Genomic DNA, 27,540 nt, shown 5'->3' with positions numbered 1-27,540 from the left:
TACAAAAAAGGTCTCTTAACATTTCGCCATAGCTCGCTTCGTTTCCGAGATATTTGCAGATATATCTCAAGGGAAGGGGCCTGACGGACATATTTCGAGATATTTCTTCTTCTTGTTGTTCTTCTTCTGCACAGCTAAGCTGGAAGTGGCATTTGCGGCTCGCACTAGTGCACAGTTATCTCAAAGAAAGGGGCCACGGTGTTTCTGTATCTCTATTATGTTGGTGCGTCTTCGGAACTTTTAAATATCTCGATATATCTCGAAAACTACGCTTCTGATCAAAAAATATCATAGAACATAAATTGTAGGAAACATAATTCTCTACAAAAAACGTCTCTTAACATTTTGCCATAGCTAGCTTCGTTTCCGAGATATTTGCAGATTCAGCTCAAAGGAACTGGCCTGACGGACATATTTCGAGATATTTCTTCTTCTTGTTGTTCTTCCTCTGCACAGCTAAGCTGGAAGTGGCATTTGCAGCTCGCAATAGTGCAGAGTTATCTCAAAGAAAGGGGCCACGGTGTTTCTGTATCTCTATTATGTTGGTGCGGCTTCGGAACTTTTAAATATCTCGATATATCTCGAAAACTACGCTTCTGATCAAAAAATATCATAGAACGTAAATTGTAGGAAACATTATTCTCTACAAAAAAGGTCTCTTAACATTTTGCCATAGCTCGCTTCGTTTCCGAGATATTTGCAGATTCATCTCAAGGGAAGGGGTCTGACGGACATATTTCGAGATATTTCTTCTTCTTGTTGTTCTTCTTCTGCACAGCTAAGCTCGAAGCGGCATTTGCAGCTCGCAATAGTGCAGAGTTATCTCAAAGAAAGAGGCCACGGTGTTTCTGTACCTCTATTATGTTGGTGCAGCTTCGGAACTTTTAAATATCTTGATATATCTCGAGAACTACGCATCTGATCAAAAAATATCATCGAACATAAAAAGTAGGAAACTTAATTCTCTACAAAAAAGGTCTCTTAACATTTTGCCATAGCTCGCTTCGTTTCCGAGATATTTGCAGATTTATCTCAAGGGAAGTGGCCTGACGGACATATCTCGAGATATTTCTTCTTCTTGTTGTTCTTCTTCTGCACAGCTAAGCTGGAAGTGGCATTTGCAGCTCGCAATAGTGCAGAGTTATCCCAAAGAAAGGGGCCACGGTGTTTCTGTATCTCTATTATGTTGGTGCGGCTTCGGAACTTTTAAATATCTTGATATATCTCGAGAACTACGCATCTGATCAAAAAATATCATACTACATAAAAAGTAGGAAACTTAATTCTCTACAAGAAAGGTCTCTAAACATTTTGCCATAGCTCGCTTCGTTTCCGAGATATTTGCAGATTTATCTCAAGGGAAGGGGCCTGACGGACATATTTCGAGATATTTCTTCTTCTTGTTGTTCTTCTTCTGCACAGCTAAGCTGGAAGTGGCATTTACAGCTCGCAATAGTGCAGAGTTATCTCAAAGAAAGGGGCCACGGTGTTTCTGTATCTCTATTATGTTGGTGCGGGTTCGGAACTTTTAAATATCTTGATATATCTCGAGAACTACGCATCTGATCAAAAAATATCATAGAACATAAATAGTAGGAAACTTAATTTCCTACAAAAAAGATCTCTTACTATTTTGCCATAGCTCGCATTGTTTCCGAGATATTTGCAGATTTATCTCAAGGGAAGGGGCCTGCCGGACATATTTCGAGATATTTCTTCTTCTTGTTGTTCTTCTTCTGCACAGCTAAGCTGGAAGTGGCATTTGCAGCTTGCAATAGTGCAGAGTTATCTCAAAGAAAGGGGCCACGGTGTTTCTGTATCTCTATTATGGTGGTGCGGCTTCGGAACTTTTAAATATCTTGATATATCTCGAGAACTACGCATCTGATCAAAAAATATCATAGAACATAGAAAGTAGGAAACTTAATTCTCTACAAAAAAGGTCTCTTAACATTTTGCCATAGCTCGCTTCGTTTCCGAGATATTTGCAGATTTATCTCAAGGGAAGGGGCCTGAGGGACATATTTCGAGATATTTCTTCTTCTTGTTGTTCTTCTTCTGCACAGCTAAGCTGGAAGTGGCATTTACAGCTCGCAATAGTGCAGAGTTATCTCAAAGAAAGGGGCCACGGTGTTTCTGTATCTCTATTATGTTGGTGCGGCTTCGGAACTTTTAAATATCTTGATATATCTCGAGAACTACGCATCTGATCAAAAAATATCATAGAACATAAATAGTAGGAAACTTAATTTCCTACAAAAAAGATCTCTTACTATTTTGCCATAGCTCGCATTGTTTCCGAGATATTTGCAGATTTATCTCAAGGGAAGGGGCCTGACGGACATATTTCGAGATATTTCTTCTTCTTGTTGTTCTTCTTCTGCACAGCTAAGCTGGAAGTGGCATTTGCAGCTCGCAATAGTGCAGAGTTATCTCAAAGAAAGGGGCCACGTGTTTCTGTATCTCTATTATGTTGGTGCGGCTTCGGAACTTTTAAATATCTCGATATATCTCGAGAACTACGCATCTGATCAAAAAATATCATAGAACATAAAAAGTAGGAAACTTAATTCTCTACAAATAAGGTCTCTTAACATTTTGCCATAGCTCGCTTCGTTTCCGAGATATTTGCAGATTTATCTCAAGGGAAGGGGCCTGACGGACATATTTCGAGATATTTCTTCTTCTTGTTGTTCTTCTTCTGCACAGCTAAGCTGGAAGTGGCATTTGCAGCTCGCAATAGTGCAGAGTTATCTCAAAGAAAGGGGCCACGGTGTTTCTGTACCTCTATTATGTTGGTGCAGCTTCGGAGCTTTTAAATATCTTGATATATCTCGAGAACTACGCATCTGATCAAAAAATATCATAGAACATAAATAGTAGGAAACTTAATTTCCTACAAAAAAGATCTCTTACTATTTTGCCATAGCTCGCATTGTTTCCGAGATATTTGCAGATTTATCTCAAGGGAAGGGGCCTGCCGGACATATTTCGAGATATTTCTTCTTCTTGTTGTTCTTTTTCTGCACAGCTAAGCTGGAAGTGGCATTTGCAGCTCGCAATAGTGCAGAGTTATCTCAAAGAAAGGGGCCACGGTGTTTCTGTATCTCTATTATGGTGGTGCGGCTTCGGAACTTTTAAATATCTTGATATATCTCGAGAACTACGCATCTGATCAAAAAATATCATAGAACATAGAAAGTAGGAAACTTAATTCTCTACAAAAAAGGTCTCTTAACATTTTGCCATAGCTCGCTTCGTTTCCGAGATATTTGCAGATTTATCTCAAGGGAAGGGGCCTGAGGGACATATTTCGAGATATTTCTTCTTCTTGTTGTTCTTCTTCTGCACAGCTAAGCTGGAAGTGGCATTTACAGCTCGCAATAGTGCAGAGTTATCTCAAAGAAAGGGGCCACGGTGTTTCTGTATCTCTATTATGTTGGTGCGGCTTCGGAACTTTTAAATATCTTGATATATCTCGAGAACTACGCATCTGATCAAAAAATATCATAGAACATAAATAGTAGGAAACTTAATTTCCTACAAAAAAGATCTCTTACTATTTTGCCATAGCTCGCATTGTTTCCGAGATATTTGCAGATTTATCTCAAGGGAAGGGGCCTGACGGACATATTTCGAGATATTTCTTCTTCTTGTTGTTCTTCTTCTGCACAGCTAAGCTGGAAGTGGCATTTGCAGCTCGCAATAGTGCAGAGTTATCTCAAAGAAAGGGGCCACGTGTTTCTGTATCTCTATTATGTTGGTGCGGCTTCGCAACTTTTAAATATCTCGATATATCTCGAAAACTACGCTTCTGATCAAAAAATATCATAGAACATAAATTGTAGGAAACATAATTCTCTACAAAAAAGGTCTCTTAACATTTTGCCATAGCTTGCTTCGTTTCCGAGATATTTGCAGATATATCTCAAGGGAAGGGGCCTGACGGACATATTTCGAGATATTTCTTCTTCTTGTTGTTCTTCCTCTGCACAGCTAAGCTGGAAGTGGCATTTGCAGCTCGCAATAGTGCAGAGTTACCTCAAACAAAGGGGCCACGGTGTTTCTGTATCTCTATTATGTTGGTGCGGCTTCGGAACTTTTAAATATCTTGATATATCTCGAGAACTACGCATCTGATCAAAAAATATCATAGAACATAAAATGTAGGAAACCTAATTTTCTACAAAAAAGGTCTCTTAACATTTTGCCGTAGCTCGCTTCGTTTCCGAGATATTTGCAGATTTATCTCAAGGGAAGGGGCCTGACGGACATATTTCGAAATATTTCTTATTCTTGTTGTTCTTCTTCTGCACAGCTAAGCTGGAAGTGGCATTTGCAGCTCGCAATAGTGCAGAGTTATCTCAAAGAAAGGGGCCACGGTGTTTCTGTACCTCTATTATGTTGGTGCAGCTTCGGAGCTTTTAAATATCTTGATATATCTCGAGAACTACGCATCTGATCAAAAAATATCATAGAACATAAAAAGTAGGAAACTTAATTCTCTACAAAAAAGGTCTCTTAACATTTTGCCATAGCTCTCTTCGTTTCCGAGATATTTGCAGATTTATCTCAAGGGAAGGGTCCTGACGGACATATTTCGAGATATTTCTTCTTCTTGTTGTTCTTCTTCTGCACAGCTAAACTGGAAGTGGCATTTCCAGCTCGCAATAGTGCAGAGTTATCCCAAAGAAAGGGGCCACGGTGTTTCTGTATCTCTATTATGTTGGTGCGGCTTCGCAACTTTTAAATATCTCGATATATCTCGAAAACTACGCTTCTGATCAAAAAATATCATAGAACATAAATTGTAGGAAACATAATTCTCTACAAAAAAGGTCTCTTAACATTTTGCCATAGCTTGCTTCGTTTCCGAGATATTTGCAGATATATCTCAAGGGAAGGGGCCTGACGGACATATTTCGAGATATTTCTTCTTCTTGTTGTTCTTCCTCTGCACAGCTAAGCTGGAAGTGGCATTTGCAGCTCGCAATAGTGCAGAGTTACCTCAAAGAAAGGGGCCACGGTGTTTCTGTATCTCTATTATGTTGGTGCCGCTTCGGAACTTTTAAATATCTGGATATATCTCGAGAACTACGCATCAGATCAAAAAATATCATAGAACATAAAAAGTAGGAAACTTAATTCTCTACAAAAAAGGTCTCTTAACATTTTGCCATAGCTCGCTTCGTTTCCGAGATATTTGCAGATTTATCTCAAGGGAAGGGGCCTGACGGACATATTTCGAGATATTTCTTCTTCTTGTTGTTCTTCTTCTGCACAGCTAAGCTGGAAGTGGCATTTGCAGCTCGCAGTAGTGCAGAGTTATCTCAAAGAAAGGGGCCACGGTGTTTCTGTATCTCTATTATGTTGGTGCGGCTTCGGAACTTTTAAATATCTTGATATATCTCGAGAACTACGCATCTGATCAAAAAATATCGTAGAACATAAAAAGTAGGAAACTTAATTCTCTACAAATAAGGTCTCTTAACATTTTGCCATAGCTCGCTTGGTTTCCGAGATATTTGCAGATTTATCTCAAGGGAAGGGGCCTGACGGACATATTTCCAGATACTTCTTCTTCTTGTTGTTCTTCTTCTGCACGGCTAAGCTGGAAGTGGCATTTGCAGCTCGCAATAGTGCAGAGTTATCTCAAAGAAAGGGGCCACGGTGTTTCTGTATCTCTATTATGTTGGTGCGGCTTCGGAACTTTTAAATATCTTGATATATCTCGAGAACTACGCATCTGATCAAAAAATATCATAGAACATAGAATGTAGGAAACCTAATTTTCTACAAAAAAGGTCTCTTAACATTTTGCCGTAGCTCGCTTCGTTTCCGAGATATTTGCAGATTTATCTCAAGGGAAGGGGCCTGACGGACATATTTCGAAATATTTCTTATTCTTGTTGTTCTTCTTCTGCACAGCTAAGCTGGAAGTGGCATTTGCAGCTCGCAATAGTGCAGAGTTACCTCAAAGAAAGGGGCCACGGTGTTTCTGTATCTCTATTATGTTGGTGCCGCTTCGGAACTTTTAAATATCTGGATATATCTCGAGAACTACGCATCTGATCAAAAAATATCATAGAACATAAAAAGTAGGAAACTTAATTCTCTACAAAAAAGGTCTCTTAACATTTTGCCATAGCTCTCTTCGTTTCCGAGATATTTGCAGATTTATCTCAAGGGAAGGGTCCTGACGGACATATTTCGAGATATTTCTTCTTCTTGTTGTTCTTCCTCTGCACAGCTAAGCTGGAAGTGGCATTTGCAGCTCGCAATAGTGCAGAGTTACCTCAAAGAAAGGGGCCACGGTGTTTCTGTATCTCTATTATGTTGGTGCCGCTTCGGAACTTTTAAATATCTGGATATATCTCGAGAACTACGCATCTGATCAAAAAATATCATAGAACATAAAATGTAGGAAACCTAATTTTCTACAAAAAAGGTCTCTTAACATTTTGCCGTAGCTCGCTTCGTTTCCGAGATATTTGCAGATTTATCTCAAGGGAAGGGGCCTGACGGACATATTTCGAAATATTTCTTATTCTTGTTGTTCTTCTTCTGCACAGCTAAGCTGGAAGTGGCATTTGCAGCTCGCAATAGTGCAGAGTTATCTCAAAGAAAGGGGCCACGGTGTTTCTGTACCTCTATTATGTTGGTGCAGCTTCGGAGCTTTTAAATATCTTGATATATCTCGAGAACTACGCATCTGATCAAAAAATATCATAGAACATAAAAAGTAGGAAACTTAATTCTCTACAAAAAAGGTCTCTTAACATTTTGCCATAGCTCTCTTCGTTTCCGAGATATTTGCAGATTTATCTCAAGGGAAGGGTCCTGACGGACATATTTCGAGATATTTCTTCTTCTTGTTGTTCTTCTTCTGCACAGCTAAACTGGAAGTGGCATTTCCAGCTCGCAATAGTGCAGAGTTATCCCAAAGAAAGGGGCCACGGTGTTTCTGTATCTCTATTATGTTGGTGCGGCTTCGCAACTTTTAAATATCTCGATATATCTCGAAAACTACGCTTCTGATCAAAAAATATCATAGAACATAAATTGTAGGAAACATAATTCTCTACAAAAAAGGTCTCTTAACATTTTGCCATAGCTTGCTTCGTTTCCGAGATATTTGCAGATATATCTCAAGGGAAGGGGCCTGACGGACATATTTCGAGATATTTCTTCTTCTTGTTGTTCTTCCTCTGCACAGCTAAGCTGGAAGTGGCATTTGCAGCTCGCAATAGTGCAGAGTTACCTCAAAGAAAGGGGCCACGGTGTTTCTGTATCTCTATTATGTTGGTGCCGCTTCGGAACTTTTAAATATCTGGATATATCTCGAGAACTACGCATCAGATCAAAAAATATCATAGAACATAAAAAGTAGGAAACTTAATTCTCTACAAAAAAGGTCTCTTAACATTTTGCCATAGCTCGCTTCGTTTCCGAGATATTTGCAGATTTATCTCAAGGGAAGGGGCCTGACGGACATATTTCGAGATATTTCTTCTTCTTGTTGTTCTTCTTCTGCACAGCTAAGCTGGAAGTGGCATTTGCAGCTCGCAGTAGTGCAGAGTTATCTCAAAGAAAGGGGCCACGGTGTTTCTGTATCTCTATTATGTTGGTGCGGCTTCGGAACTTTTAAATATCTTGATATATCTCGAGAACTACGCATCTGATCAAAAAATATCGTAGAACATAAAAAGTAGGAAACTTAATTCTCTACAAATAAGGTCTCTTAACATTTTGCCATAGCTCGCTTGGTTTCCGAGATATTTGCAGATTTATCTCAAGGGAAGGGGCCTGACGGACATATTTCCAGATACTTCTTCTTCTTGTTGTTCTTCTTCTGCACGGCTAAGCTGGAAGTGGCATTTGCAGCTCGCAATAGTGCAGAGTTATCTCAAAGAAAGGGGCCACGGTGTTTCTGTATCTCTATTATGTTGGTGCGGCTTCGGAACTTTTAAATATCTTGATATATCTCGAGAACTACGCATCTGATCAAAAAATATCATAGAACATAGAATGTAGGAAACCTAATTTTCTACAAAAAAGGTCTCTTAACATTTTGCCGTAGCTCGCTTCGTTTCCGAGATATTTGCAGATTTATCTCAAGGGAAGGGGCCTGACGGACATATTTCGAAATATTTCTTATTCTTGTTGTTCTTCTTCTGCACAGCTAAGCTGGAAGTGGCATTTGCAGCTCGCAATAGTGCAGAGTTACCTCAAAGAAAGGGGCCACGGTGTTTCTGTATCTCTATTATGTTGGTGCCGCTTCGGAACTTTTAAATATCTGGATATATCTCGAGAACTACGCATCTGATCAAAAAATATCATAGAACATAAAAAGTAGGAAACTTAATTCTCTACAAAAAAGGTCTCTTAACATTTTGCCATAGCTCTCTTCGTTTCCGAGATATTTGCAGATTTATCTCAAGGGAAGGGTCCTGACGGACATATTTCGAGATATTTCTTCTTCTTGTTGTTCTTCCTCTGCACAGCTAAGCTGGAAGTGGCATTTGCAGCTCGCAATAGTGCAGAGTTACCTCAAAGAAAGGGGCCACGGTGTTTCTGTATCTCTATTATGTTGGTGCCGCTTCGGAACTTTTAAATATCTGGATATATCTCGAGAACTACGCATCTGATCAAAAAATATCATAGAACATAAAAAGTAGGAAACTTAATTCTCTACAAAAAAGGTCTCTTAACATTTTGCCATAGCTCGCTTCGTTTCCGAGATATTTGCAGATTTATCTCAAGGGAAGGGGCCTGACGGACATATTTCGAGATATTTCTTCTTCTTGTTGTTCTTCTTCTGCACAGCTAAGCTGGAAGTGGCATTTGCAGCTCGCAGTAGTGCAGAGTTATCTCAAAGAAAGGGGCCACGGTGTTTCTGTATCTCTATTATGTTGGTGCAGCTTCGGAGCTTTTAAATATCTTGATATATCTCGAGAACTACGCATCTGATCAAAAAATATCATAGAACATAAATTGTAGGAAACATAATTCTCTACAAAAGAGGTCTCTTAACATTTTGCCATAGCTCGCTTCGTTTCCGAGATATTTGCAGATATATCTCAAGGGAAGGGTCCTGATGGACATATTTCGAGAAATTTCTTCTTCTTGTTGTTCTTCTTCTGCACAGCTAAACTGGAAGTGGCATTTCCAGCTCGCAATCGTGCAGAGTTATCTCCAAGAAAGGGGCCACGGTGTTTCTGTATCTCTATTATGTTGGTGCGGCTTCGGAACTTTTAAATATCTTGATATATCTCGAGAACTACGCATCTGATCAAAAAATATCATAGAACATAAATTGTAGGAAACATAATTCTCTACAAAAAAGGTCTCTTAACGTTTTGCCGTAGCTCGCTTCGTTTCCGAGATATTTGCAGATTTATCTCAAGGGAAGGGTCCTGACGGACATATTTCGAGATATTTCTTCTTCTTGTTGTTCTTCTTCTGCACAGCTAAACTGGAAGTGGCATTTCCAGCTCGCAATAGTGCAGAGTTATCCCAAAGAAAGGGGCCACGGTGTTTCTGTATCTCTATTATGTTGGTGCGGCTTCGCAACTTTTAAATATCTCGATATATCTCGAAAACTACGCTTCTGATCAAAAAATATCATAGAACATAAATTGTAGGAAACATAATTCTCTACAAAAAAGGTCTCTTAACATTTTGCCATAGCTTGCTTCGTTTCCGAGATATTTGCAGATATATCTCAAGGGAAGGGGCCTGACGGACATATTTCGAGATATTTCTTCTTCTTGTTGTTCTTCCTCTGCACAGCTAAGCTGGAAGTGGCATTTGCAGCTCGCAATAGTGCAGAGTTACCTCAAAGAAAGGGGCCACGGTGTTTCTGTATCTCTATTATGTTGGTGCCGCTTCGGAACTTTTAAATATCTGGATATATCTCGAGAACTACGCATCAGATCAAAAAATATCATAGAACATAAAAAGTAGGAAACTTAATTCTCTACAAAAAAGGTCTCTTAACATTTTGCCATAGCTCGCTTCGTTTCCGAGATATTTGCAGATTTATCTCAAGGGAAGGGGCCTGACGGACATATTTCGAGATATTTCTTCTTCTTGTTGTTCTTCTTCTGCACAGCTAAGCTGGAAGTGGCATTTGCAGCTCGCAGTAGTGCAGAGTTATCTCAAAGAAAGGGGCCACGGTGTTTCTGTATCTCTATTATGTTGGTGCGGCTTCGGAACTTTTAAATATCTTGATATATCTCGAGAACTACGCATCTGATCAAAAAATATCGTAGAACATAAAAAGTAGGAAACTTAATTCTCTACAAATAAGGTCTCTTAACATTTTGCCATAGCTCGCTTGGTTTCCGAGATATTTGCAGATTTATCTCAAGGGAAGGGGCCTGACGGACATATTTCCAGATACTTCTTCTTCTTGTTGTTCTTCTTCTGCACGGCTAAGCTGGAAGTGGCATTTGCAGCTCGCAATAGTGCAGAGTTATCTCAAAGAAAGGGGCCACGGTGTTTCTGTATCTCTATTATGTTGGTGCGGCTTCGGAACTTTTAAATATCTTGATATATCTCGAGAACTACGCATCTGATCAAAAAATATCATAGAACATAAAAAGTAGGAAACTTAATTCTCTACAAAAAAGGTCTCTTAACATTTTGCCATAGCTCGCTTCGTTTCCGAGATATTTGCAGATTTATCTCAAGGGAAGGGGCCTGACGGACATATTTCGAGATATTTCTTCTTCTTGTTGTTCTTCTTCTGCACAGCTAAGCTGGAAGTGGCATTTGCAGCTCGCAGTAGTGCAGAGTTATCTCAAAGAAAGGGGCCACGGTGTTTCTGTATCTCTATTATGTTGGTGCAGCTTCGGAGCTTTTAAATATCTTGATATATCTCGAGAACTACGCATCTGATCAAAAAATATCATAGAACATAAATTGTAGGAAACATAATTCTCTACAAAAGAGGTCTCTTAACATTTTGCCATAGCTCGCTTCGTTTCCGAGATATTTGCAGATTTATCTCAAGGGAAGGGTCCTGATGGACATATTTCGAGAAATTTCTTCTTCTTGTTGTTCTTCTTCTGCACAGCTAAACTGGAAGTGGCATTTCCAGCTCGCAATCGTGCAGAGTTATCTCCAAGAAAGGGGCCACGGTGTTTCTGTATCTCTATTATGTTGGTGCGGCTTCGGAACTTTTAAATATCTTGATATATCTCGAGAACTACGCATCTGATCAAAAAATATCATAGAACATAAATTGTAGGAAACATAATTCTCTACAAATAAGGTCTCTTAACATTTTGCCATAGCTCGCTTCGTTTCCGAGATATTTGCAGATTTATCTCAAGGGAAGGGTCCTGACGGACATATTTCGAGATATTTCTTCTTCTTGTTGTTCTTGTTCTGCACAGCTAAACTGGAAGTGGCATTTCCAGCTCGCAATAGTGCAGAGTTATCCCAAAGAAAGGGGCCACGGTGTTTCTGTATCTCTATTATGTTGGTGCGGCTTCGGAACTTTTAAATATCTTGATATATCTCGAAAACTACGCTTCTGATCAAAAAATATCATAGAACATAAATTGTAGGAAACATAATTCTCTACAAAAAAGGTCTCTTAACATTTTGCCATAGCGCGCTTCGTTTCCGAGATATTTGCAGATATATCTCAAGGGAAGGGGCCTGACGGACATATTTCGAGATATTTCTTCTTCTTGTTGTTCTTCTTCTGCACAGCTCAGCTGGAAGTGGCATTTACAGCTCGCAATAGTGGAAAGTTATCTCAAAGAAAGGGGCCACGGTGTTTCTGTATCTCTATTATGTTGGTGCGGCTTCGGAACTTTTAAATATCTTGATATATCTCGAGAACTACGCATCTGATCAAAAAATATCATAGAACATAAAAAGTAGGAAACTTAATTCTCTACAAAAAAGGTCTCTTAACATTTTGCCATAGCTCGCTTCGTTTCCGAGATATTTGCAGATTTATCTCAAATGAAGGGGCCTGACGGACATATTTCGAGATATTTCTTCTTCTTGTTGTTCTTCTTCTGCACAGCTAAGCTGGAAGTGGCATTTACAGCTCGCAATAGTGCAGAGTTATCTCAAAGAAAGGGGCCACGGTGTTTCTGTATCTCTATTATGTTGGTGCGGCCTCGGAACTTTTAAATATCTTGATATATCTCGAGAACTGCGCATCTGATCAAAAAATATCATAGAACATAAAAAGTAGGAAACTTAATTCTCTACAAAAAAGGTCTCTTAACATTTTGCCATAGCTCGCTTCGTTTCCGAGATATTTGCAGATTTATCTCAAGGGAAGGGGCCTGACGGACATATTTCGAGATATTTCTTCTTCTTGTTGTTCTTCCTCTGCACAGCTAAGCTGGAAGTGGCATTTGCAGCTCGCAATAGTGCAGAGTTATCTCAAAGAAAGGGGCCACGGTGTTTCTGTATCTCTATTATGTTGGTGCGGCTTCGGAACTTTTAAATATCTTGATATATCTCGAGAACTACGCATCTGATCAAAAAATATCATAGAACATAAAAAGTAGGAAACTTAATTCTCTACAAAAAAGGTCTCTTAACATTTTGCCATAGCTCGCTTCGTTTCCGAGATATTTGCAGATTTATCTCAAGGGAAGGGGCCTGACGGACATATTTCGAGATATTTCTTCTTCTTGTTGTTCTTCTTCTGCACAGCTAAGCTGGAAGTGGCATTTGCAGCTCGCAGTAGTGCAGAGTTATCTCAAAGAAAGGGGCCACGGTGTTTCTGTATCTCTATTATGTTGGTGCAGCTTCGGAGCTTTTAAATATCTTGATATATCTCGAGAACTACGCATCTGATCAAAAAATATCATAGAACATAAATTGTAGGAAACATAATTGTCTACAAAAAAGGTCTCTTAACGTTTTGCCGTAGCTCGCTTCGTTTCCGAGATATTTGCAGATTTATCTCAAGGGAAGGGTCCTGACGGACATATTTCGAGATATTTCTTCTTCTTGTTGTTCTTCTTCTGCACAGCTAAACTGGAAGTGGCATTTCCAGCTCGCAATAGTGCAGAGTTATCCCAAAGAAAGGGGCCACGGTGTTTCTGTATCTCTATTATGTTGGTGCGGCTTCGCAACTTTTAAATATCTCGATATATCTCGAAAACTACGCTTCTGATCAAAAAATATCATACAACATAAAAAGTAGAAAACTTAATTCTCTACAAATAAGGTCTCTTAACATTTTGCCATAGCTCGCTTCGTTTCCGAGATATTTGCAGATTTATCTCAAGGGAAGGGTCCTGACGGACATATTTCGAGATATTTCTTCTTCTTGTTGTTCTTGTTCTGCACAGCTAAACTGGAAGTGGCATTTCCAGCTCGCAATAGTGCAGAGTTATCCCAAAGAAAGGGGCCACGGTGTTTCTGTATCTCTATTATGTTGGTGCGGCTTCGGAACTTTTAAATATCTTGATATATCTCGAAAACTACGCTTCTGATCAAAAAATATCATAGAACATAAATTGTAGGAAACATAATTCTCTACAAAAAAGGTCTCTTAACATTTTGCCATAGCGCGCTTCGTTTCCGAGATATTTGCAGATATATCTCAAGGGAAGGGGCCTGACGGACATATTTCGAGATATTTCTTCTTCTTGTTGTTCTTCTTCTGCACAGCTCAGCTGGAAGTGGCATTTACAGCTCGCAATAGTGGAAAGTTATCTCAAAGAAAGGGGCCACGGTGTTTCTGTATCTCTATTATGTTGGTGCGGCTTCGGAACTTTTAAATATCTTGATATATCTCGAGAACTGCGCATGTGATCAAAAAATATCATAGAACATAATAAGTAGGAAACTTAATTCTCTACAAAAAAGGTCTCTTAACATTTTGCCATAGCTCTCTTCGTTTCCGAGATATTTGCAGATTTATCTCAAGGGAAGGGGCCTGACGGACATATTTCGAGATATTTCTTCTTCTTGTTGTTCTTCTTCTGCACAGCTGAGCTGGAAGTGGCATTTGCAGCTCGCAATAGTCCAGAGTTATCTCAAAGAAAGGGGCCACGGTGTTTCTGTATCCCTATTATGTTGGTGCGGCTTCGGAACTTTTAAATATCTTGATATATCTCGAGAACTACGCATCTGATCAAAAAATATCATAGAACATAAAAAGTAGGAAACTTAATTCTCTACAAAAAAGGTCTCTTAACATTTTGCCATAGCTCGCTTCGTTTCCGAGATATTTGCAGATTTATCTCAAATGAAGGGGCCTGACGGACATATTTCGAGATATTTCTTCTTCTTGTTGTTCTTCTTCTGCACAGCTAAGCTGGAAGTGGCATTTACAGCTCGCAATAGTGCAGAGTTATCTCAAAGAAAGGGGCCACGGTGTTTCTGTATCTCTATTATGTTGGTGCGGCCTCGGAACTTTTAAATATCTTGATATATCTCGAGAACTGCGCATCTGATCAAAAAATATCATAGAACATAAAAAGTAGGAAACTTAATTCTCTACAAAAAAGGTCTCTTAACATTTTGCCATAGCTCGCTTCGTTTCCGAGATATTTGCAGATTTATCTCAAGGGAAGGGGCCTGACGGACATATTTCGAGATATTTCTTCTTCTTGTTGTTCTTCCTCTGCACAGCTAAGCTGGAAGTGGCATTTGCAGCTCGCAATAGTGCAGAGTTATCTCAAAGAAAGGGGCCACGGTGTTTCTGTATCTCTATTATGTTGGTGCGGCTTCGGAACTTTTAAATATCTTGATATATCTCGAGAACTACGCATCTGATCAAAAAATATCATAGAACATAAAAAGTAGGAAACTTAATTCTCTACAAAAAAGGTCTCTTAACATTTTGCCATAGCTCGCTTCGTTTCCGAGATATTTGCAGATTTATCTCAAGGGAAGGGTCCTGATGGACATATTTCGAGATATTTCTTCTTCTTGTTGTTCTTCTTCTGCACAGCTAAACTGGAAGTGGCATTTCCAGCTCGCAATCGTGCAGAGTTATCTCAAAGAAAGGGGCCACGGTGTTTCTGTATCTCTATTATGTTGGTGCAGCTTCGAAGCTTTTAAATATCTTGATATATCTCGAGAACTACGCATCTGATCAAAAAAAAAAATACAACATAAAAAGTAGGAAACTTAATTCTCTACAAATAAGGTCTCTTAACATTTTGCCATAGCTCGCTTCGTTTCCGAGATATTTGCAGATTTATCTCAAGGGAAGGGGCCTGACGGACATATTTCGAAATATTTCTTCTTCTTGTTGTTCTTCTTCTGCACAGCTAAGCTGGAAGTGGCATTTGCAGCTCGCAATAGTGCAGAGTTATCTCAAAGAAAGGGGCCACGGTGTTTCTGTACCTCTATTATGTTGGTGCAGCTTCGAAGCTTTTAAATATCTTGATATATCTCGAGAACTACGCATCTGATCAAAAAATATCATACAACATAAAAAGTAGGAAACTTAATTCTCTACAAAAAAGGTCTCTTAACATTTTGCCATAGCTCTCTTCGTTTCCGAGATATTTGCAGATTTATCTCAAGGGAAGGGGCCTGACGGACATATTTCGAGATATTTCTTCTTCTTGTTGTTCTTCTTCTGCACAGCTGAGCTGGAAGTGGCATTTGCAGCTCGCAATAGTGCAGAGTTATCTCAAAGAAAGGGGCCACGGTGTTTCTGTATCTCTATTATGTTGGTGCGGCTTCGGAACTTTTAAATATCTTGATATATCTCGAGAACTACGCATCTGATCAAAAAATATCATACAACATAAAAAGTAGGAAACTTAATTCTCTACAAAAAAGGTCTCTTAACATTTTGCCATAGCTCTCTTCGTTTCCGAGATATTTGCAGATTTATCTCAAGGGAAGGGGCCTGACGGACATATTTCGAGATATTTCTTCTTCTTGTTGTTCTTCTTCTGCACAGCTAAGCTGTAAGTGGCATTTGCAGCTCGCAATAGTGCAGAGTTATCTCAAAGAAAGGGGCCACGGTGTTTCTGTATCTCTATTATGTTGGTGCGGCTTCGGAACTTTTAAATATCTTTATATATCTCGAGAACTGCGCATCTGATCAAAAAATATCATACAACATAAAAAGTAGGAAACTTAATTCTCTACAAAAAAGGTCTCTTAACATTTTGCCATAGCTCGCTTCGTTTCCGAGATATTTGCAGATTTATCTCAAGGGAAGGGGCCTGACGGACATATTTCGAGATATTTCTTCTTCTTGTTGTTCTTCTTCTGCACAGCTGAGCTGGAAGTGGCATTTGCAGCTCGCAATAGTGCAGAGTTATCTCAAAGAAAGGGGCCACGGTGTTTCTGTATCTCTATTATGTTGGTGCGGCTTCGGAACTTTTAAATATCTTGATATATCTCGAGAACTACGCATCTGATCAAAAAATATCATAGAACATAAATTGTAGGAAACATAATTCTCTACAAAAAAGGTCTCTTAACGTTTTGCCGTAGCTCGCTTCGCTTCCGAGATATTTGCAGATTTATCTCAAGGGAAGGGTCCTGACGGACATATTTCGAGATATTTCTTCTTCTTGTTGTTCTTCTTCTGCACAGCTAAACTGGAAGTGGCATTTCCAGCTCGCAATAGTGCAGAGTTATCCCAAAGAAAGGGGCCACGGTGTTTCTGTATCTCTATTAAGTTGGTGCGGCTTCGCAACTTTTAAATATCTCGATATATCTCGAAAACTACGCTTCTGATCAAAAAATATCATAGAACATAAATTGTAGGAAACATAATTCTCTACAAAAAAGGTCTCTTAACATTTTGCCATAGCTTGCTTCGTTTCCGAGATATTTGCAGATATATCTCAAGGGAAGGGGCCTGACGGACATATTTCGAGATATTTCTTCTTCTTGTTGTTCTTTTTCTGCACACCTAAGCTGGAAGTGGCATTTGCAGCTCGCAATAGTGCAGAGTTATCTCAAAGAAAGGGGCCACGGTGTTTCTGTATCTCTATTATGTTGGTGCGGCTTCGGAACTTTTAAATATCTTGATATATCTCGAGAACTACGCATCTGCTCAAAAAATATCATAGAACATAAATTGTAGGAAACATAATTCTCTACAAAAAAGGTCTCTTAAGATTTTGCCATAGCTCGCTTCGTTTCCGAGATATTTGCAGATTTATCTCAAGGGAAGGGGCCTGACGGACATATTTCGAGATACTTCTTCTTCTTGTTGTTCTTCCTCTGCACAGCTAAGCTGGAAGTGGCATTTGCAGCTCGCAATAGTGCAGAGTTATCTCAAAGAAAGGGGCCACGGTGTTTCTGTATCTCTATTATGTTGGTGCGGCTTCGGAACTTTTAAATATCATGATATATCTCGAGAACTACGCATCTGATCAAAAAATATCATACAACATAAAAAGTAGGAAACTTAATTCTCTACAAAAAAGGTCTCTTAACATTTTGCCATAGCTCGCTTCGTTTCCGAGATATTTGCAGATTTATCTCAAGGGAAGGGGCCTGACGGACATATTTCGAGATATTTCTTCTTCTTGTTGTCCTTCTTCTGCACAGCTAAGCTGGAAGTGGCATTTGCAGCTCGCAATAGTGCAGAGTTATCTCAAAGAAAGGGGCCACGGTGTTTCTGTATCTCTATTATGTTGGTGCGGCTTCGGAACTTTTAAATATCTTGATATATCTCGAGCACTACGCATCTGATCAAAAAATATCATAGAACATAAAAAGTAGGAAACTTAATTCTCTACAAAAAAGGTCTCTTAACATTTTGCCATAGCTCGCTTCGTTTCCGAGATATTTGCAGATTTATCTCAAGGGAAGGGGCCTGACGGACATATTTCGAGATATTTCTTCTTCTTGTTGTTCTTCCTCTGCACAGCTAAGCTGGAAGTGGCATTTGCAGCTCGCAATAGTGCAGAGTAATCTCAAAGAAAGGGGCCACGGTGTTTCTGTATCTCTATTATGTTGGTGCGGCTTCGGAACTTTTAAATATCTTGATATATCTCGAGAACTACGCACCTGATCAAAAAATATCATAGAACATAAAAAGTAGGAAACTTAATTCTCTACAAAAAAGGTCTCTTAACATTTTGCCATAGCTCGCTTCGTTTCCGAGATATTTGCAGATTTATCTCAAGGGAAGGGGCCTGACGGACATATTTCGAGATATTTCTTCTTCTTGTTGTTCTTCTTCTGCACAGCTAAGTTGGAAGTGGCATTTGCGGCTCGCACTAGTGCAGAGTTATCTCAAAGAAAGGGGCCACGGTGTTTCTGTATCTCCATTATGTTGGTGCGGCTTCGGAACTTTTAAATATCTTGATATATCTCGAGAACTACGCATCTGATCAAAAAATATCATAGAACATAAAAAGTGGGAAACTTAATTCTCTACAAAAAAGGTCTCATAACATTTTGCGATAGCTCGCTTCGTTTCCGAGACATTTGCAGATTTATCTCAAGGGAAGGGGCCTGACGGACATATTTCGAGATATTTCTTCCTCCTGTTGTTCTTCTTCTGCACAGTTAAGCTGGAAGTTGCATTTGCGGCTCGCATTAGTGCAGAGTTATCTCAAAGAAAGGGGCCACGGTGTTTCTGTATCTCTATTATGTTGGTGCGGCTTCGGAACTTTTAAATATCTTGATATATCTCGAGAACTACGCATCTGATCAAAAAATATCATAGAACATAAATAGTAGGAAACTTAATTCTCTACACAAAAGGTCCCTCAACATTTTGCCATAGCTCGCTTCGCTTCCGAGATATTTGCACATTTATCTCAAGGGAAGCGGCCTAACGGACATATTTCGAGATATTTCTTCTTCTTGTTGTTCTTCTTCTGCACAGCTAAGCTGGAAGTGGCATTTGCGGCTCGCACTAGTGCAGAGTTATCTCAAAGAAAGGGGCCACGGTGTTTCTGTATCTCTATTATGTTGGTGCGGCTTCGGAACTTTTAAATATCTCGATATATCTCGAAAACTACGCTTCTGATCAAAAAATATCATAGCACATAAATTGTAGGAAACATAATTCTCTACAAAAAACGTCTCTTAACATTTTGCCATAGCTCGCTTCGTTTCCGAGATATTTGCAGATTTATCTCAAGGGAAGGGGCCTGACGGACATATTTCGAGATATTTCTTCTTCTTGTTGTTCTTCTTCTGCACAGCTAAGCTGGAAGTGGCATTTGCGGCTCGCACTAGTGCAGAGTTATCTCAAAGAAAGGGGCCACGGTGTTTCTGTATCTCTATTATGTTGGTGCGGCTTCGGAACTTTTAAATATCTCGACATATCTCGAAAACTACGCTTCTGATCAAAAAATATCATAGAACATAAATTGTAGGAAACATAATTCTGTACAAAAAACGTCTCTTAACATTTTGCCATAGCTCGCTTCGTTTCCGAGATATGTGCAGATTCAGCTCAAAGGAACGGGCCTGACGGACATATTTCGAGATACTTCTTCTTCTTGTTGTTCTTCCTCTGCACAGCTAAGCTGGAAGTGGCATTTGCAGCTCGCAATAGTGCAGAGTTATCTCAAAGAAAGGGGCCACGGTGTTTCTGTATCTCTATTATGTTGGTGCGGCTTCGGAACTTTTAAATATCTTGATATATCTCGAGAACTACGCATCTGATCAAAAAATATCATACAACATAAAAAGTAGGAAACTTAATTCTCTACAAAAAAGGACTCTTAACATTTTGCCATAGCTCGCTTCGTTTCCGAGATATTTGCAGATTTATCTCAAGGGAAGGGGCCTGACGGACATATTTCGAGATATTTCTTCTTCTTGTTGTTCTTCTTCTGCACAGCTAAGCTGTAAGTGGCATTTGCAGCTCGCAATAGTGCAGAGTTATCTCAAAGAAAGGGGCCACGGTGTTTCTGTATCTCTATTATGTTGGTGCGGCTTCGGAACTTTTAAATATCTTTATATATCTCGAGAACTGCGCATCTGATCAAAAAATATCATACAACATAAAAAGTAGGAAACTTAATTCTCTACAAAAAAGGTCTCTTAACATTTTGCCATAGCTCGCTTCGTTTCCGAGATATTTGCAGATTTATCTCAAGGGAAGGGGCCTAACGAACATATTTCGAGATATTTCTTCTTCTTGTTGTTCTTCTTCTGCACAGCTAAGCTGGAAGTGGCATTTGCAGCTCGCAATAGTGCAGAGTTATCTCAAAGAAAGGGGCCACGGTGTTTCTGTATCTCTATTATGTTGGTGCGGCTTCGGAACTTTTAAATATCTTGATATATCTCGAGAACTACGCATCTGATCAAAAAATATCATAGAACATAAATTGTAGGAAACATAATTCTCTACAAAAAAGGTCTCTTAACGTTTTGCCGTAGCTCGCTTCGCTTCCGAGATATTTGCAGATTTATCTCAAGGGAAGGGTCCTGACGGACATATTTCGAGATATTTCTTCTTCTTGTTGTTCTTCTTCTGCACAGCTAAACTGGAAGTGGCATTTCCAGCTCGCAATAGTGCAGAGTTATCCCAAAGAAAGGGGCCACGGTGTTTCTGTATCTCTATTAAGTTGGTGCGGCTTCGCAACTTTTAAATATCTCGATATATCTCGAAAACTACGCTTCTGATCAAAAAATATCATAGAACATAAATTGTAGGAAACATAATTCTCTACAAAAAAGGTCTCTTAACATTTTGCCATAGCTTGCTTCGTTTCCGAGATATTTGCAGATATATCTCAAGGGAAGGGGCCTGACGGACATATTTCGAGATATTTCTTCTTCTTGTTGTTCTTTTTCTGCACACCTAAGCTGGAAGTGGCATTTGCAGCTCGCAATAGTGCAGAGTTATCTCAAAGAAAGGGGCCACGGTGTTTCTGTATCTCTATTATGTTGGTGCGGCTTCGGAACTTTTAAATATCTTGATATATCTCGAGAACTACGCATCTGATCAAAAAATATCATAGAACATAAATTGTAGGAAACATAATTCTCTACAAAAAAGGTCTCTTAACATTTTGCCATAGCTCGCTTCGTTTCCGAGATATTTGCAGATTTATCTCAAGGGAAGGGGCCTGACGGACATATTTCGAGATACTTCTTCTTCTTGTTGTTCTTCCTCTGCACAGCTAAGCTGGAAGTGGCATTTGCAGCTCGCAATAGTGCAGAGTTATCTCAAAGAAAGGGGCCACGGTGTTTCTGTATCTCTATTATGTTGGTGCGGCTTCGGAACTTTTAAATATCATGATATATCTCGAGAACTACGCATCTGATCAAAAAATATCATACAACATAAAAAGTAGGAAACTTAATTCTCTACAAAAAAGGTCTCTTAACATTTTGCCATAGCTCGCTTCGTTTCCGAGATATTTGCAGATTTATCTCAAGGGAAGGGGCCTGACGGACATATTTCGAGATATTTCTTCTTCTTGTTGTCCTTCTTCTGCACAGCTAAGCTGGAAGTGGCATTTGCAGCTCGCAATAGTGCAGAGTTATCTCAAAGAAAGGGGCCACGGTGTTTCTGTATCTCTATTATGTTGGTGCGGCTTCGGAACTTTTAAATATCTTGATATATCTCGAGAACTACGCATCTGATCAAAAAATATCATAGAACATAAAAAGTAGGAAACTTAATTCTCTACAAAAAAGGTCTCTTAACATTTTGCCATAGCTCGCTTCGTTTCCGAGATATTTGCAGATTTATCTCAAGGGAAGGGGCCTGACGGACATATTTCGAGATATTTCTTCTTCTTGTTGTTCTTCCTCTGCACAGCTAAGCTGGAAGTGGCATTTGCAGCTCGCAATAGTGCAGAGTAATCTCAAAGAAAGGGGCCACGGTGTTTCTGTATCTCTATTATGTTGGTGCGGCTTCGGAACTTTTAAATATCTTGATATATCTCGAGAACTACGCACCTGATCAAAAAATATCATAGAACATAAAAAGTAGGAAACTTAATTCTCTACAAAAAAGGTCTCTTAACATTTTGCCATAGCTCGCTTCGTTTCCGAGATATTTGCAGATTTATCTCAAGGGAAGGGGCCTGACGGACATATTTCGAGATATTTCTTCTTCTTGTTGTTCTTCTTCTGCACAGCTAAGTTGGAAGTGGCATTTGCGGCTCGCACTAGTGCAGAGTTATCTCAAAGAAAGGGGCCACGGTGTTTCTGTATCTCCATTATGTTGGTGCGGCTTCGGAACTTTTAAATATCTTGATATATCTCGAGAACTACGCATCTGATCAAAAAATATCATAGAACATAAAAAGTGGGAAACTTAATTCTCTACAAAAAAGGTCTCATAACATTTTGCGATAGCTCGCTTCGTTTCCGAGATATTTGCAGATTTATCTCAAGGGAAGGGGCCTGACGGACATATTTCGAGATATTTCTTCCTCCTGTTGTTCTTCTTCTGCACAGCTAAGCTGGAAGTTGCATTTGCGGCTCGCATTAGTGCAGAGTTATCTCAAAGAAAGGGGCCACGGTGTTTCTGTATCTCTATTATGTTGGTGCGGCTTCGGAACTTTTAAATATCTTGATATATCTCGAGAACTACGCATCTGATCAAAAAATATCATAGAACATAAATAGTAGGAAACTTAATTCTCTACACAAAAGGTCCCTCAACATTTTGCCATAGCTCGCTTCGCTTCCGAGATATTTGCACATTTATCTCAAGGGAAGCGGCCTAACGGACATATTTCGAGATATTTCTTCTTCTTGTTGTTCTTCTTCTGCACAGCTAAGCTGGAAGTGGCATTTGCGGCTCGCACTAGTGCAGAGTTATCTCAAAGAAAGGGGCCACGGTGTTTCTGTATCTCTATTATGTTGGTGCGGCTTCGGAACTTTTAAATATCTCGATATATCTCGAAAACTACGCTTCTGATCAAAAAATATCATAGCACATAAATTGTAGGAAACATAATTCTGTACAAAAAACGTCTCTTAACATTTTGCCATAGCTCGCTTCGTTTCCGAGATATGTGCAGATTCAGCTCAAAGGAACGGGGCTGACGGACATATTTCGAGATACTTCTTCTTCTTGTTGTTCTTCCTCTGCACAGCTAAGCTGGAAGTGGCATTTGCAGCTCGCAATAGTGCAGAGTTATCTCAAAGAAAGGGGCCACGGTGTTTCTGTATCTCTATTATGTTGGTGCGGCTTCGGAACTTTTAAATATCTTGATATATCTCGAGAACTACGCATCTGATCAAAAAATATCATACAACATAAAAAGTAGGAAACTTAATTCTCTACAAAAAAGGACTCTTAACATTTTGCCATAGCTCGCTTCGTTTCCGAGATATTTGCAGATTTATCTCAAGGGAAGGGGCCTGACGGACATATTTCGAGATATTTCTTCTTCTTGTTGTCCTTCTTCTGCACAGCTAAGCTGGAAGTGGCATTTGCAGCTCGCAATAGTGCAGAGTTATCTCAAAGAAAGGGGCCACGGTGTTTCTGTATCTCTATTATGTTGGTGCGGCTTCGGAACTTTTAAATATCTTGATATATCTCGAGAACTACGCATCTGATCAAAAAATATCATAGAACATAAAAAGTAGGAAACTTAATTCTCTACAAAAAAGGTCTCTTAACATTTTGCCATAGCTCGCTTCGTTTCCGAGATATTTGCAGATTTATCTCAAGGGAAGGGGCCTGACGGACATATTTCGAGATATTTCTTCTTCTTGTTGTTCTTCCTCTGCACAGCTAAGCTGGAAGTGGCATTTGCAGCTCGCAATAGTGCAGAGTAATCTCAAAGAAAGGGGCCACGGTGTTTCTGTATCTCTATTATGTTGGTGCGGCTTCGGAACTTTTAAATATCTTGATATATCTCGAGAACTACGCATCTGATCAAAAAATATCATAGAACATAAAAAGTAGGAAACTTAATTCTCTACAAAAAAGGTCTCTTAACATTTTGCCATAGCTCGCTTCGTTTCCGAGATATTTGCAGATTTATCTCAAGGGAAGGGGCCTGACGGACATATTTCGAGATATTTCTTCTTCTTGTTGTTCTTCTTCTGCACAGCTAAGTTGGAAGTGGCATTTGCGGCTCGCACTAGTGCAGAGTTATCTCAAAGAAAGGGGCCACGGTGTTTCTGTATCTCTATTATGTTGGTGCGGCTTCGGAACTTTTAAATATCTTGATATATCTCGAGAACTACGCATCTGATCAAAAAATATCATAGGACATAAAAAGTAGGAAACTTAATTCTCTACAAAAAAGGTCCCTTAACATTTTGCCATAGCTCGCTTCGTTTCCGAGATATTTGCAGATTTATCTCAAGGGAAGGGGCCTGACGGACATATTTCGAGATATTTCTTCTTCTTGTTGTTCTTCTTCTGCACAGCTAAGCTGGAAGTGGCATTTGCGGCTCGCACTAGTGCAGAGTTATCGCGAAGAAAGGGGCCACGGTGTTTCTGTATCTCTATTATGTTGGTGCGGCTTCGTAACTTTTAAATATCTTGATATATCTCGAGAACTACGCATCTGACCAAAAAATATCATAGAACATAAAAAGTAGGGAACTTAATTCTCTACAAAAAAGGTCTCTTAACATTTTGCCATAGCTCGCTTCGTTTCCGAGATATTTGCAGATTTATCTCAAGGGAAGGGGCCTGACGGACATATTTCGAGATATTTCTCCTTCCTGTTGTTCTTCTTCTGCACAGCTAAGCTGGAAGTGGCATTTGCGGCTCGCACTAGTGCAGAGTTATCTCAAAGAAAGGGGCCACGGTGTTTCTGTATCTCTATTATGTTGGTGCGGCTTCGGAACTTTTAAATATCTTGATATATCTCGAGAACTACGCATCTGATCAAAAAATATCATAGAACATAAATAGTAGGAAACTTAATTCTCTACAAAAAAGGTCCCTCAACATTTTGCCATAGCTCGCTTGGTTTCCGAGATATTTGCACATTTATCTCAAGGGAAGGGGCCTGACGGACATATTTCGAGATATTTCTTCTTCTTGTTGTTCTTCCTCTGCACAGCTAAGCTGGAAGTGGCATTTGCAGCTCGCAATAGTGCAGAGTAATCTCAAAGAAAGGGGCCACGGTGTTTCTGTATCTCTATTATGTTGGTGCGGCTTCGGAACTTTTAAATATCTTGATATATCTCGAGAACTACGCATCTGATCAAAAAATATCATAGAACATAAAAAGTAGGAAACTTAATTCTCTACAAAAAAGGTCCCTTAACATTTTGCCATAGCTCGCTTCGTTTCCGAGATATTTGCAGATTTATCTCAAGGGAAGGGGCCTGACGGACATATTTCGAGATATTTCTTCTTCTTGTTGTTCTTCTTCTGCACAGCTAAGCTGGAAGTGGCATTTGCGGCTCGCACTAGTGCAGAGTTATCTCGAAGAAAGGGGCCACGGTGTTTCTGTATCTCTATTATGTTGGTGCGGCTTCGGAACTTTTAAATATCTTGATATATCTCGAGAACTACGCATCTGATCAAAAAATATCATAGAACATAAAAGTAGGAAACTTAATTCTCTACAAAAAAGTTCTCTTAAGATTTTGCCATAGCTCGCTTCGTTTCCGAGATATTTGCAGATTTATCTCAAGGGAAGGGGCCTGACGGACATATTTCGAGATATTTCTTCTTCTTGTTGTTCTTCTTCTGCACAGCTAAGCTGGAAGTGGCATTTGCGGCTCGCACTAGTGCAGAGTTATCTCGAAGAAAGGGGCCACGGTGTTTCTGTATCTCTATTATGTTGGTGCGGCTTCGGAACTTTTAAATATCTTGATATATCTCGAGAACTACGCATCTGATCAAAAAATATCATAGAACATAAAAAGTAGGAAACTTAATTGTCTACAAAAAAGGTCTCTTAACATTTTGCCATAGCTCGCTTCGTTTCCGAGATATTTGCAGATTTATCTCAAGGGAAGGGGCCTGACGGACATATTTCGAGATATTTCTTCTTCTTGTTGTTCTTCTTCTGCACAGCTAAGTTAGAAGTGGCATTTGCGGCTCGCACTAGTGCAGAGTTATCTCAAAGAAAGGGGCCACGGTGTTTCTGTATCTCTATTATGTTGGTGCGGCTTCGGAACTTTTAAATATCTTGATATATCTCGAGAACTACGCATCTGATCAAAAAATATCATAGAAGATAAAAAGTAGGAAACTTAATTCTCTACAAAAAAGTTCTCTTAAGATTTTGCCATAGCTCGCTTCGTTTCCGAGATATTTGCAGATTTATCTCAAGGGAAGGGGCCTGACGGACATATTTCGAGATACTTCTTCTTCTTGTTGTTCTTCTTCTGCACAGCTAAGCTGGAAGTGGCATTTGCGGCTCGCACTAGTGCAGAGTTATCTCGAAGAAAGGGGCCACGGTGTTTCTGTATCTCTATTATGTTGGTGCGGCTTCGGAACTTTTAAATATCTTGATATATCTCGAGAACTACGCATCTGATCAAAAAATATCATAGAACATAAAAAGTAGGAAACTTAATTGTCTACAAAAAAGGTCTCTTAACATTTTGCCATAGCTCGCTTCGTTTCCGAGATATTTGCAGATTTATCTCAAGGGAAGGGGCCTGACGGACATATTTCGAGATATTTCTTCTTCTTGTTGTTCTTCTTCTGCACAGCTAAGTTGGAAGTGGCATTTGCGGCTCGCACTAGTGCAGAGTTATCTCAAAGAAAGGGGCCACGGTGTTTCTGTATCTCTATTATGTTGGTGCGGCTTCGGAACTTTTAAATATCTTGATATATCTCGAGAACTACGCATCTGATCAAAAAATATCATAGAGGATAAAAAGTAGGAAACTTAATTCTCTACAAAAAAGGTCTCTTAACATTTTGCCATAGCTCGCTTCGTTTCCGAGATATTTGCAGATTTATCTCAAGGGAAGGGGCCTGACGGACATATTTCGAGATACTTCTTCTTCTTGTTGTTCTTCTTCTGCACAGCTAAGTTGGAAGTGGCATTTGCGGCTCGCACTAGTGCAGAGTTATCTCAAAGAAAGGGGCCACGGTGTTTCTGTATCTCTATTATGTTGGTGCGACTTCGGAACTTTTAAATATCTTGATATATCTCGAGAACTACGCATCTGATCAAAAAATATCATAGAACATAAAAAGTAGGAAACTTAATTCTCTACAAAAAAGGTCTCTTAACATTTTGCCATAGCTCGCTTCGTTTCCGAGATATTTGCAGATTTATCTCAAGGGAAGGGGCCTGACGGACATATTTCGAGATATTTCTTCTTCTTGTTGTTCTTCCTCTGCACAGCTAAGCTGGAAGTGGCATTTGCAGCTCGCAATAGTGCAGAGTAATCTCAAAGAAAGGGGCCACGGTGTTTCTGTATCTCTATTATGTTGGTGCGGCTTCGGAACTTTTAAATATCTTGATATATCTCGAGAACTACGCATCTGATCAAAAAATATCATAGAACATAAAAAGTAGGAAACTTAATTCTCTACAAAAAAGGTCTCTTAACATTTTGCCATAGCTCGCTTCGTTTCCGAGATATTTGCAGATATATCTCAAGGGAAGGGGCCTGACGGACATATTTCGAGATATTTCTTCTTCTTGTTGTTCTTCTTCTGCACAGCTAAGTTGGAAGTGGCATTTGCGGCTCGCACTAGTGCAG

Source organism: Osmia lignaria, unplaced genomic scaffold, assembly GCF_051020975.1.
Source record: "Osmia lignaria lignaria isolate PbOS001 unplaced genomic scaffold, iyOsmLign1 scaffold0003, whole genome shotgun sequence".
Taxonomy (NCBI): domain Eukaryota; kingdom Metazoa; phylum Arthropoda; class Insecta; order Hymenoptera; family Megachilidae; genus Osmia; species Osmia lignaria.
Note: the sequence above shows the minus strand (reverse complement) of the source record.